Consider the following 14,226-nt stretch of genomic DNA (forward strand, 5'->3'; position numbering starts at 1 on the left):
TACCCCAACTCCTCTGAATACTACGTTACCACAGCTCAGGATAGCAAACTGGTTATAATTCTAAAAGATATAAAAAATATGTGAGCCGACGTAGCGCTACTTAGAAGCGATAACTGCGAACTAAGGGCCGAGAACAGTGACAACAAAGCGCAGATTGCGAAGCAGACAAACACCACCGCCGATGAGACCGAACCCACCCAGCCACTGCTTAATAGCTATAACACAATAAAGCCGGCCACTAATCCAAAATCTGACGACAAAAGTAGCGCCGTAGACATGCAAGAACTCAAACAAGAAATGCTTCAATTACTCAGCGCCATCCCAAAAGAATTCATAATGCCGTACGCGCGGAACTACTTGAAAGTACAACGAGCACGCGATTGTACCGACAAGCAAAACAACCGACCAGGAAAGCACTACCCCTCTACCAATAGAAATTGAGCAAGATGCCGACCTCTATTGACATATCACCATTCGGCAATGGAACTCCAGAGGCTACACAGCCAAGGCAAGCCACCTGCAAGCCCAATTGTTCACCCTAGATAAGCAACTCTAGATAAGCAACCCAAGCTAATAGCCTTGCAGGGGACAGGCTCTAACCACAAAATCCTCAATTACGCAGCGTACACACAACCCGATCACCCAAAGCTAGCTACACTCGTCCACAGCAACATATGAACGTCCGCTTGCGAAATCGCCAACACAAATATACTGCACGTATTCACCGCTCTATTGCCAGTCAAGAAGTGACAGCAGCCGCTCCCCGTGCCCAACGTTTACAGCCCTCCAAAACAGGCGACCAAACTCTTCAGACACCTCAAGCTGAAAACCCTGAGAATAGCCGGATACGAACCTCTAATAATAGTAGTAGACTTGAACGCTTTATACCAGGGATGGGGATACTTTACGACAACAGGTAAGGGCAGGAAACTGGAAGATTCACTACAGCCATTGTGTGCCACCCTACGCAATGGTCCAGGAACCTGAACCCGCAACAGAAATAGCGTACAGAGGGACACAACCCTGCACCTAACAATAAAATAGAAAATTGATGTGATCGGCTGGCACACGAGCCAACAGGAAACAATTCGCCAAATGGGATTGCTCAGTTAGAAATGTGTGCAAGTGGAACCACCAATTGAACCCACACAAAAAGACTTCAGAGAATGGCGTTGAATTTTTGAAATACACAGACAGCGATGGCCCAATATACATTACGGTCCCGGCACCATACTTTATTTCTAAGCAACCGCGCTTGTGGGAGGCGTATCGCAGTATCGAAGCGAGATGGAAAAACCACCGGCACAGAAACGCACTAAGAAGAAAGCCACAGTACCTTACGAAAAAAATGGCCAAACACGCAGGCTACCTGACGCGATTACAATAGGTGCAAGCGTGCGAAGAAATTCGCGGCAAACTATCGATGAAGCGCGCGTGGGAAATTCTACGGAAACTAATCAAACCCAGCAGCAATAGCACAAACAATTAGGAAGATCATGAAGCGTATACAAGATTACCTTCGTAGATACAAATGCATGGAGACCTCACAAAACTATATGCAACACACAATTATATTATGTGCTCCCCACTTCTGGATTATATGGGTGCAAGCAACGAAATTATAGACGAAGAAATCACATTCCGAGAGGTGCACGCCGCCGTCAGAACATTCAGAAGAGCGACCTCACCTGGAGAAGACACGATATTCAGCGAAATACTACATCTCTCAGAGACGACGATTGAGAACCAGACTTACTACTTTAAAAAGGTGTAGCGGGAGGGGGAAGTGCCCCCCCCCCCCCGCTAGAAGCACTCTATCGTAAAAGTCATTCCTAAGCCAGGCAAGTCAATGTCAGACCAATAGCCCAGCCGTCATGCGTGGGGAAACTCATGAAGCAAGTCGTGAACGCCCGCATAATGTAGTACCTCGAGACCAACGATATGCTACCACACAACCAGGTCGGCTTCAGGCCAAGGTTCTCCCTCAAGATTCAACTCCATTTACTGATCCGCCGCGGCGGCTCAGTGGCTAAGGCGTTGCGCGGAAGAGCAACACGGGTTTGACTTCCGACTTCCACCGGCGGAGGCCGCTTTTCGGATGGATGAGAAAAGCAAAAACGCCCGTCCATACGAGATTTAGGCACCCGTCAGAGATCCCAAGGTGATCAAAAATAATCCGGAGATCTCCACTGCCACGCGCCTCATCGCCTGCGTTGCGTCGGCGCATTAAACCCCACACTCAATCAAACTCCATTTACTGTACTACCCACCGAAAAAGACAATGCGGCCATTTTAGCCATTATTCTCACCTATGGCTCCCACTAGGCAATACTTACGGAAATCTCCACGCTCGGGCGGGTGGCAAGAATATTCGTTTATGCTGAATCCTTCCTTGCAGGCCTTAGAGTGAGGATGAAGCTAGAATGGTCCCAAACACAAATCTTCAAGATGCCAGGCATGGGGATTCCCCCGGGAGCCGTAATTTTGCCTGTACTCTTCAACCTCCCATTCCGAACGATGGCCAACGCACTCTACAGCATCCAAAAGGTTATGTCAACGATCTACGCAGAAGATATCACCTTCTGGATCGACCTGGGCAGCGATGCCGACACCAAACAGACGCCCAGGAAATGAGCCGAAATAAATCGTGGAATTCGCAACCAATGTGGACCTGCCGAACCATACTAACGAATCCGAACAAATCATCCCTCATACCCCAGGATGAAACAGGACTCCCAAAAGGCCATGAAAGTCGGCATCAGAGAACAAACCATACCCACCATCTCGAGCTTAAAATTCTGGGACTGTGGATACAGGCTATTAGAGGGACAACCGAAACACTACGCGTGCTAAGTTCACACGCGTTAAAAACAATTTATATACTGAGAAACATGTTGGTTGCATGGTCTCTCCTGTCAATGTCTCTGTCCCATGATTCAACGTTCCAGCCGATGTTAACGCAGTTGCTGAACGCCATGTTTAAATAGCCAAGAGATTTTCTAGACGTCTAGATCTGGTATCTGATACAGTGAGCATATCAACATTGTTGAGCTAAAACAAAAAACTACGTATTTCTGAGACAGAACCTAAATGCAAGTGACATTTTCAGTGTTCCTTTATTTTAATAGAAAGAGAGAGACATAGGGGCTTCATTGCTGTAGGAAGGTGCCAGGCCATGTGGGGTAAGCAGAGTAGAAGGTGGGGTGTTTGTGGCTTGGGACATATTGAAAATGGACAGTTCAAACCGAAGCTGATTGCGTCCTTCCGAAGCCGAGAGAGGGCGCATAAGGTGAGGAGAGTACTCTGACTGCTATAAACTGCTCGCCATCCACCACTTTCCAGAGAGTAGTGCGCAATTAAATTCAGCGTGGAGAGTTCCATTTTACGAAGGTGGATGTATCAGGAGGATTCGAGATTCTGTAGGGCGTAAATTTGGCACAGTGCCCATTTGAGGGCTGGATATTGGCGGGGAGGGTTCAACTTAAATTGAAAACGACTCAGAGGGCAATGGAGCGGAAAATGATAAGTTTAATATCAAGGGACAAGAAGAGAGGATAGTGGGTAATTTGTGCAAACGCGTGTTAAGGACATACTAGTAGAAATTAGGAAGAAGAAATGGACGTGGGCAGGGCATGTAATGCGGAGGCAAAATAACCGTTGGTCATTAGGGGAAGCGAGTGGATCCCTAGAGAAGGCAAACGTTGCAGGGTGCAGGGAGCGGCAGAACATTACATGGGCAGATGAGATCAAGAAGTTTGCAGGGATAAATTGGTCACAGTTGGCACAGGACCAGGGTAATTGTAGAATAACAAAAGCGGCCTTTGCCCTGCAGTTGGCGTAGATACGCTGGTGATGATGATATTGTCCGGGGTGAGGGAGGCACAGATTGCGCATCGAGGCGGCAGAGATGGGGTGCGCCATTTGCGGAATGTCTTCGGGGGTAGGGAAGCCCTGCCAAAATATTTGTTTACGAAAATTTTCGCTGGTCTTGGGAGTGGGGGCAGAGCGAGGAAAATGCCGATTGTAGTGACGTCCCTGAAGCAGTCTGTTTCTTTTTTGTACTGTAGAAGCTGTATGGCCGGCTGTAATGACTCGGCAGGTGGAGGAGCCATGTCGGTTAGCAGCTAAAATACCTGGGTGCTTCATTTCAAAGACACTAGTGTCTCCTGCACTGCGATGAAAATCGACACACTAGTCATTGTAAGAAGGGCACACTCGGAGCCATGCCCGCAGCCCTCCGCTACAATGCACCCCGGATATCTCTGCTGAAGACACGGTGCTGCCACCTGCCACTAGCTCGCGGTGTGCGAAGCAGTTTTTTTCTGGGCCTGTGCCAGATGGCGCCACCAATGTCACTTCGGTAATCGCTTCGGGGGCGAAGTGAAAATGTCGTTGCCAGATCACGTGGTTTTCCATCCTTCAGCGAACATAGCAGCTGTCACCATTTGCCAGGCGAAGATGTGGAAACATGAACCGAAAGCAGAAGGAAAAGAGGCGAGGACTTATACAGCGAGGGTTGCTAAGACGTTTGCTGCGAAACAAGCACATACACGGCCTGTTCTTTGCTCCTACAACATTACGAAATTTTATCCTCATTTTCTGAATCCAAAGGTTACAGTCGACCAAGGTAATCAAAGGTATTTTTTCTTCAATAGTACTTTCTTTCTGAATCCGCGCCTTTATGAGTATGAGTGAATAGTTAGCAACTAAGAAACCTACATGTTTGAATGAGGTTCAACGGTATCCAACATAATGTCTGTAGTCATAGCTAACGGAAAATTGATGTGTTTTTGCGCCCTTTTTAGAAGTTGGCTCTATTAAACTTCTTATCATCCTGCTTGGTAACGTCAAGAGAAACAAAGAGAAAAATAAAGTGAAATACTCACTCGTTGGTGGTGGCGATGTCGTTGATGTGGTTTTCGAAGTTGTTGCTAACAAAAAAACAAAAAGAGTCAGGCCTTTTCAGCTATTTTTTGTCGACAAACTGCGAAATCTTCTGCTTCCAGAAGATCACGCTTATTACGGTACCATCAGCAATTCTATATATTAATGCTAAGAGGGAATTACATGTGTAGACTAGTAAATATACTAATGAATCATTCAGCGGTCATCGATTTAGGAAAAAAGTCAGTGCCTTTCCACTCTGTGAAGGAGGAAGACCAGCAAAACTGTGGTGCCGAGCGTAAACGTGAGCGAGAAGCTGCTTTGACCCGGTCGCAGTTAAGGAGTGCACGAAGCAATACACGATTCATGATTGAATATAACAGCGCAATAAGTGACGAGGGACACAGAAGAAAATGCACAACACGCGCGCTGTTCCATCATGAATATGTACCAACTCGCCCAACTTTCAATCTTGTTTCAATACACGCTTGTTTGTAACTTGCGATTCGGCATAATTCATGGGTAATACTTCAATATACCTTGAAAGACTACAGTTTTATTCTGGTGGACAAGCATAGAAGCCATTGTATTGACCGCAAACGAGAATTCCGCAAAATTTACAACTTCACTGAACTATGATTTGAAGGAGTCGTCTGATTGCCATACACCTTGTTTTGGAATAGCTGCAAAAAAACAAGAGTTACAGCCACTTTCTATAATAATTTTCCTTCCACAGATGGACGTGCTTCCCTGAGCAACACATCAGTGTTTCAATGACGTCTACCAAGAGCAAGCTTACAACGTTGTACTAAAAGTCGGCTTCTCCTCTAAATAGAAATGCATTGATAAAAGAAATTCATCCGCGGAAATATACGACGTCCTTTGTTAAATGTACATACCCTAGGACATGTTTTTATTGTTTATGTGTTTTTGCACACTTTGAAAATGTCGCGAAGTTTTACTAGCCCGGGGGTTTGAGAAGATGTCGCAACGTGGCGCTACGCTTGCTTGTGATTCTTGTAGACATCCCTAAATTGCCGGAGACGATGTGCTTGGACCTAGCCTTAAACAGCTTCGCTGTAAACTGCTTTCTAGAGAGAAGTCAGCCATTAAAGTCAGCGTGCATGGTTTCGTTGCACAAGGGTGGAAAATGATGAGGTGGGATTTGGAGGGAGATTGGATCAGAGGTTCTGTAGTGTGAAAACTTTAGACAGTGCAGAATTAGGTGCTGGATATTGGCGGGTGTGAGGGAGGCGCGGAATGGACATTGAGGGAGCCGAGATGGGGTGCACCATTTGCAGAACATCTTCGGGGCTAGACAAGCCCTGGCAAAATATTTTTTTACGATAATTTCCGCGCGTCTTCAGAGCGGGAGCAGTGCGCAGAAAAAGCCGGTTGGAGTGGCGGCCTTCAAGAGGTATTTTTGTTTTTTGTACTTTAGAAGCAGTATGGCCAGCTGTAGTGACTCGAGAGGAGGAGCTGCGATTGATGTATCTGTGACGTCAGGCCAGCCGAAGCCGCCGTTATCACCACTGCTGCTTCTCCTTCTCTTCCTCTTAACCCCTCTCGCACAACGCTACATTAACCCGCGCTATCGCAATAAACGTTTTGTCTTGGCCCAGCCACTGCCCCGCCGTGTTCGTTTCAGCGGCGACGAGGGTGGGATCAGAATGGGGTGTTAACTCAATCCACCATGACCGCTGCACCCACTGGAGGATACGCCATGAGACGAGCGACAAGTGGCCCGCTTAGCAGGTTCGGCTGGCAGCCTTCTTTGAGGGAAATGGCATCGCGGAAGACAAAAAGAAGCGGGCCCTGCTGGTGACTGCACTGTCCACCCACACCGTCGACGTACTGAGCGGACGCTGTGCTCCGGATAAGGTGAATGAAGTTTCGTACCCGCAAGTGGTAGCCTTGCTTAAGCAAGGCTACCTTTTAAACTTGACGTCACCCCTGTCAGCCCGAGCTGTTTTTTTTTTGTTTTAGATGCGAATCATCTCATGCTCAGGGCTATGTCCCTCCCTTCTTGTTGCGCCACCCACACCCCCACAGCGCATGCTCGGCTTTCTTAACGCCCAGTGGTATCTTACCCTCTAATGGCTCCTGGAGCAACAGTGTTGCCGTTGTCTTCCTGGGCCACTACAAGACGAGCACGCTTTCCTATCCTCCTCAAAGCCGTCTAAACCACGGGTGCCCACGCACTGTGCGCTACTCCACTGCGCATTCGCGTCTCTCCTCAATCCTCCTCGTGTGCACACGCGCTGTGCGATAGTCCACTGCGCATGCGCGTCTCTCCTCCATTCTCCTGGTGTGCACATGCGCTGCGCGCTACTCCACTGCGCATGCGCGTATCTCTTTCATTCTCCCCCTACCAGTCTCACACTACTATACTCACACTACTTACTTGAACTCTACTTACACACCAACAAACCCCTACTTCTGCTGTGCATCCTCCTCAGGGTTCCCCACAAGGTAGCATTGCGTAATTTTAAATTAGTATGTCGCGCCGAGTTCAGTGTTCTTCGATCCATGTTATTTTATTGCAGAGAAACCGTTTTAACCTTTTCTTGCTAACGCAATACAAACAAGCCAATCAGATAATTAATGCGACACAGCCACGTATGTGCCGATTAAGGGCATAGACACCCAACGGGAGAAAACACGGCAAAAGGGGACACAAAAGTGTGAAGGTAACGGCGGACACTCGCAGAGTCACCCGTTGATGCGGAATTCCCGACCGATCAGAAAGATCCACTTTGTGTAGCACAAAGTAGCAACGAGAGACAAAATTTGTAGAAGGAGTGTCTGGCCATTTTTTGATATGGCCGTGATGTACAGACCCCCCTCACGTCGGCTCCGTCTTTGAAGGACCACAAAACCGACAAGGCCGAGCGAGCAACGAACAGGTGCGCCACAAGAGCAGTTAAAGGTTGGTGACGTACCAAAACATCTTGGAGTGAGTCTTGACGAATATTCCAATATGGCAAATATTACAATATCAACTTCAAGACCCCGCTACGCCACTACGCTAACCCTAACGATGATTCCAGAACGCTTGTACTCTCCTACTCCCGCCAGGTTTACGAACCCAATAGTCCGTCACGCATGAGCACCTGGCACGCTGCGCCGCCAGGCCTAACGGGTACAACGGGTAGGAGCCAACTTCTTCACAGAATTGAAATCTCTTCGAGGAACCCCCAAAAAGACACCCCGGAGCTGCTGAAGCCTGAAAGGCTGCAGATCCGCCACAAAGTTAAGAACCTCTCCCAACAACTAGCGACTAGTAAGGAGCCTGTCAAATGAAGACACCCCTCTGAACAGAAGGGTATACTAAGACCCCCGCATCCAGAGAGCTCCCTGCCAGACGACGATCATCCTCTGCCCTCAAGGTGGACTGGACTTCCACAAGATTTCAACCACCACGATAGAGGACTACGCTTTGACGCAGGCCGGCGGAGAACTACCCAACGAGTGCCAAGTGAATATCACAAAGAAACTTCATTACTGTAAGCCCACCCTCCGAGTAGAGAGCGCATAAGAATATCGGCATGACCCAACTTCAAATGACCAGCGGGAGATGCGCACTTTCAATTCATAACCCCGCCCTCCGCTACAGATGTTAGAGTAATATTGTTACGGGACTAATGTGGGCAATGCCTCACAGCCCCTTGACCGAAGAACGATTACGACGACAACGACGTTCCCGGCGCGCATGTTGCGCGAGGTCTGTGTGATGGCCGCTATGTCCATTCTGTAAATAGATCGCTTCACGACATCCTATCGTTCGCCTCGTCTGTCCTGCCGCTATGCAACATTTTGGTGGGGTGTGCGGGATCATCCCCATCCTGGCCTCCTCGTAGCATCGTCTCGGCATCGGCCGAAATCTTCGCGGGACCGTTGGCCATGTCGAGCAGCCCCAGCCCATTGCGACCTACATTAGACCCCGTCCCCCGCCCCGTGTTCCCAGACCGTGTGCAGCCACTGAAGACCAGCCGATAAAAGCCGAGAACAGAACAAAGAAGACGCCGTGTCCCCAGCCCTTTCGTCCGACGTGGTTTGAATTCCGCCGATGGTTCGTTCCTGCTCGAAGACATCGCTTCTGTGGGGCCAGGCATCAACAGAGACATCTTCATCTGTGGCGGCAGGCAAAGCTCCACTGTATGTATTCATCGCATCGCTCACCGCATCGCAGTCCTCACGTTGCCTCGGCACCGACCGGGACGGTCGCCTTGGACCCGGGGCGTGATGTTACGGGACTAATTTTGGCAATGCCTCACAGCCACTTGACTGAAGAACGATTACGACGACGACGACGTTCCTGGAGCGCATGTTGTGCGAGGTCTCTGTCGTGGCCCATATGTCCACTCTGTAACAAGATCGCTTCACCCTGTCCCATCGTTCGTCTTATCTGTGTCCTGCCGCGACGTCACAATATCTACAGTGCCAGAGAACGAAACTAAGGACGAAATTATGCGCAGCCTGGTAGCCTGAAACCATGACTCCCACGTACTGGACTCCAACCGGCTTCGGAACTCCACCCTTGTACATGTGCTATTTCAGGGATTCCATGGGCCATTCTGGGACCGCTACAGGGCGACCACCGTCCTGTTCCACTCGTTAAAGAGAAAGTCAGAGGCATGTTACAACTGTTGGCCACCGGGTAGTCGAAAAGACGTCTGCTCCAATTAACCACCGACCAAAAGAAGCCCCACTTATAGGCTAGCCCAAGGCCCGGAGCAGCGCCCGTGCAAACTGAACTGCATTTTGCGCAACGGGGCTGCCCAGGAGAGCCGGGTCGCCACGCCAGTTCTAATGAGGGCGTCAACAACCACACATGAAGAACGAGATGCGGAAGTTACCAACCAATAATCAACAGTGCATTGTAAACGAAGGAAAACGACCCCAGACAGAGGAGCGCCGAAATCATAGGACTGACAAACCCTCCGAGAAGTCGACACCCTGGAATCAACTGCCAGCACAGGGGCAGCAGTGGGCTTTGACAGGCGTTCTCGAACAAGAGAACTGAACAGCAGCAAGCAAAGCACAAAAAAAGGCAAATACCCAAGGAATTTTCGCTCCCATATTTTTACCCCAACTCCTCTGAATACTCCGTTACCACAGCTCAGGATAGCAAACTGGTTATAATTCTAAAAGATATAAAAAATATGTGAGCCGACGTAGCGCTAGTTAGAAGCGATAACTGCGAACTGAGGGCCGAGAACAGTGACAACAAAGCGCAGATTGCGAAGCAGACAAACACCACCACCGATGAGACCGAACCCACCCAGCCACTGCTTAATTGCTATAACACAATAAAGCCGGCCACTAATCCGAAATCTGACGACAAAAGTAGCGCCGTAGACATGCAAGAACTCAAACAAGAAATGCTTCAATTACTCAGCGCCATCCCAAAAGAATTCATAATGCCGTACGCGCGGAACTACTTGAAAGTACAACGAGCACGCGATTGTACCGACAAGCAAAACAACCGACCAGGAAAGCACTACCCCTCTACCAATAGAAATTGAGCAAGATGCCGACCTCTATTGACATATCACCATTCGGCAATGGAACTCCAGAGGCTACACAGCCAAGGCAAGCCACCTGCAAGCCCAATTGTTCACCCTAGATAAGCAACTCTAGATAAGCAACCCAAGCTAATAGCCTTGCAGGGGACAGGATCTAACCACAAAATCCTCAATTACGCAGCGTACACACAACCCGATCACCCAAAGCTAGCTACACTCGTCCACAGCAACATATGAACGTCCGCTTGCGAAATCGCCAACACAAATATACTGCACGTATTCACCGCTCTATTTCCAGTCAAGAAGAGACAGCAGCCGCTCCCCGTGCCCAACGTTTACAGCCCTCCAAAACAGGCGACCAAACTCTTCAGACACCTCAAGCTGAAAACCCTGAGAATAGCCGGATACGAACCTCTAATAATAGTAGTAGACTTGAACGCTTTATACCAGGGATGGGGATACCTTACGACAACAGGTAAGGGCAGGAAACTGGAAGATTCACTACAGCCATTGTGTGCCACCCTACGCAATAGTCCAGGAACCTGAACCCGCAACAGAAATAGCGTACAGAGGGACACAACCCTGCACCTAACAATAAAATAGAAAATTGATGTGATCGGCTGGCACACGAGCCAACAGGAAACAGTTCGCCAAATGGGATTGCTCAGTTAGAAATGTGTGCAAGTGGAACCACCAATTGAAGCCACACAAAAAGACGTCAGAGAATGGCGTTGAATTTTTGAAATACACAGACAGCGATGGCCCAATATACATTACGGTCCCGGCACCATACTTTATTTCTAAGCAACCGCGCTTGTGGGAGGCGTATCGCAGTATCGAAGCGAGATTGAAAAACCACCGGCACAGAAACGCACTAAGAAGAAAGCCACAGTACCTTACGAAAAAAATGGCCAAACACGCAGGCTACCTGACGCGATTACAATAGGTGCAAGCGTGCGAAGAAATTCGCGGCAAACTATCGATGAAGCGCGCGTGGGAAATTCTACGGAAACTAATCAAACCCAGCAACAATAGCACAAACAATTAGGAAGATCATGAAGCGTATACAAGATTACCTTCGTAGATACAAATGCATGGAGACCTCACAAAACTATATGCAACACACAATTATATTATGTGCTCCCCACTTCTGGATTATATGGGTGCAAGCAACGAAATTATAGACGAAGAAATCACATCCTGAGAGGTGCACGCCACCGTCAGAACATTCAGAGGAGCGAGCTCACCTGGAGAGAGATAATATATTCAGCAAAATACTACATCTCTAAGAGACAACGATTGAGAACCAGACTAACTACTTTAAAAAGGTGTAGCGGGAGGGGGAAGTGCCCCCCCCCCCCGCTAGAAGCACTCTATCGTAAAAGTCATTCTTAAGCCAGGCAAGTCAATATCAGACCAATAGCCCAGCCGTCATGCGTGGGGAAACTCATGAAGCAAGTCGTGAACGCCCGCATAATGTAGTACCTCGAGACCAACGATATGCTACCACACAACCAGGTCGGCTTCACACCAAGGTTCTCCCTACAGATTCAACTCCACTTACTCACCCGCCGCGGTGGCTCAGTGGCTAAGGCGTTGCGCGGAAGAGTACCACGGGTTTGATTTCCGGCCGCGGCGACCGCTTTTCCAACGGCAAGAATATTCGTTTATCCTGAATCCTTCCTTGCAGACCTTACAGTGAGGATGAAGCTAGAAAGCTCCCAAACACAAATCTTCAAGATGCCAGGCATAAGGATTCCCCCGGGAGCCGCAATTTCGTCTCTACTCTTCAATCTCTCAATCCGAACGATGGCCAGCGCACTCTACAGCATCCCAAAGGTAATGTAAAAGATTGACGCAGAACATATCACCGTCTGGATCGACCGGGGCAGCGATGCCGACATCAAACAGACACCAAGAAAATGCGCCGAAATAAATCGCGGAATTCGCAACCAAGGCGGGCCGCCCACACCAAACTAACAAATCTGAAAAAATTATACTTCATCGCCCAGGACGAAAAAGGACAGTAAAAATGCCATGAAAGTCGTCATCAGAGAACAAAACATACCCACCGTCTCGAGCTTAAAGATTCTTGGAGTGTGTATACAGGCTAATAGAAGGACAACCGAGACACCACGCGTGCTAAGGTGACATGCGTTACAAACAATTTTCATACTGTGAAACATGTTGGTTGCATGGTCTCTCTGTCTGTCAATATCACTGTCCCACGATTCAACGTCCCAGCCGATGCTAAGGCAGTTGATGAACGCGATGTTTATATAGCAAAGGCGATTTCTAGACGTCTAGATCTGGTATCTGATACAGTAAACATACTTGTCAACATTGTTGAGCTAAAACAAATCACTGCGCATATCTGCAGCACAACCTAAATACAAGTGAAATTTTCAGTGTTTCTTTATTTTAATAAAAAGAGCGATAGATAGGGGCTTTATTGCTCTAGGAAGGAGCCAGGCCAAGTGGGGCAGCAGAGTAGAAGGTGGGGTGTTTGGGGCTTGGGACATCTTGAAAAAGGACAGTCCAAACCGAAGCTGATTGCGTCCTTCAGAAGGCGAGAGAGGGCGCGTAAGGTGAGGAGAGTACTCTGACAGCTCTAATCTGCTCGCCATACACCACTTTCTAGAGAGTAGTGCGCACTTAAATTAAGCCTTGAGAGTTTCATTGTACGAGGGCGGATGTATGAGGAGGATTCGACATTCTTTAGCACGTAAATTTGGGACACTGCCCATTTGGGGGCTGGATGTTGGCGCGGGAGGGTTCAACTTATATTGAGAACGACTCAGATTGCAATGGAGCGGAAAATGATAGGTTTAACATCAAGGGACAAGACGAGAGAGGAGTGGGTCATGGAGCAAAAGCGTGTTAAGGACATACTAGTAGGAATTAGGAAGAAGAAATGGACGCGTGAGGGCACGTAATGCGAAGGCAGAATAACCATTGGTCATTAAGGGTAACAGAGTGTATCCCTAGAGAAGGCAAACCTTGCGGGGGACAGCAGAAAGTTAGATGGGCAGATGAGATGAAGAAGTTTGCAGGGATAAATTGGTCACAGTTGGCACAGGACCAGGGTACTTGTAGAATAACAGGAGCGGCCTTTGCCCTGCAGTTGGCGTAGATAGGCTGGTGATGATGAAATTTTAGGGTGTGAGGGAGGCACAGAATGCACACCGAGGCGGCAGAGATGGGGTGCGCCACTTGCGGAACGTCTTCGGGGCTAGGCAAGCACTGCCAAAATATTTCTTTACAAAAATGTCCGCTATTCTTGGGAGTGGGGGCAGAGCGCAGAAAACGCCGATTGGAGTCACGTCATTGAGGCAGTCTGTTTCTTTTTTGTAGAAGCTGTATGGCCGGCTGTTATGACTCGGAAGGCGGAGGAGCCATGTCGGTTAGCAGCTAAAATACATGGGCGCTTGATTTAAAAGACGCTAGTGTCTCCTGCGCTGGGACGAAAATCGACACACTAGCCATTGTAAGAAGGGCAACCTCGGAGCCATGACCGCAGCCCTCCGCTACAATGTACCCCGGATATCTTTGCTGAAGACACGGTGCCGCCACCTGCCAGAAGCCCGGGGTGTGCGAAGCAGTTTTTTTCTGGTCCTGTGCCAAATGGCGCCACCAATGTCACTTCGGTAATCGCTTCGAGGGTAAAGTGAAAAGGACGTTGCCACATCACATAGTTTTCCATCCTTCAGCGTACATGGCAGCTGTCACGATTTGCCAAGAGAAGATGTGGAAACATGAACCGAAAGCAGAAGGAAAAGAGGCGAGGACTTATACAGCGAAGGTTGCTAAGACG

At 48.6% G+C, this 14,226-nt stretch overlaps 1 pseudogene; it reads left to right on the forward strand.

Moving 5' to 3' along the window:
- Nucleotides 1–480: 480 nt before the first annotated feature.
- Nucleotides 481–14,226, forward strand: part of LOC144148564 (uncharacterized) — a 31,187-nt pseudogene continuing 17,441 nt past the window's right edge.

This window comes from Haemaphysalis longicornis, unplaced genomic scaffold (genome assembly GCF_048455015.1).
Source record: "Haemaphysalis longicornis isolate Haplotype H1 unplaced genomic scaffold, Haemaphysalis longicornis Haplotype H1 scaffold_8, whole genome shotgun sequence".
In the NCBI taxonomy this organism is placed as follows: Eukaryota; Metazoa; Arthropoda; class Arachnida; order Ixodida; family Ixodidae; genus Haemaphysalis; species Haemaphysalis longicornis.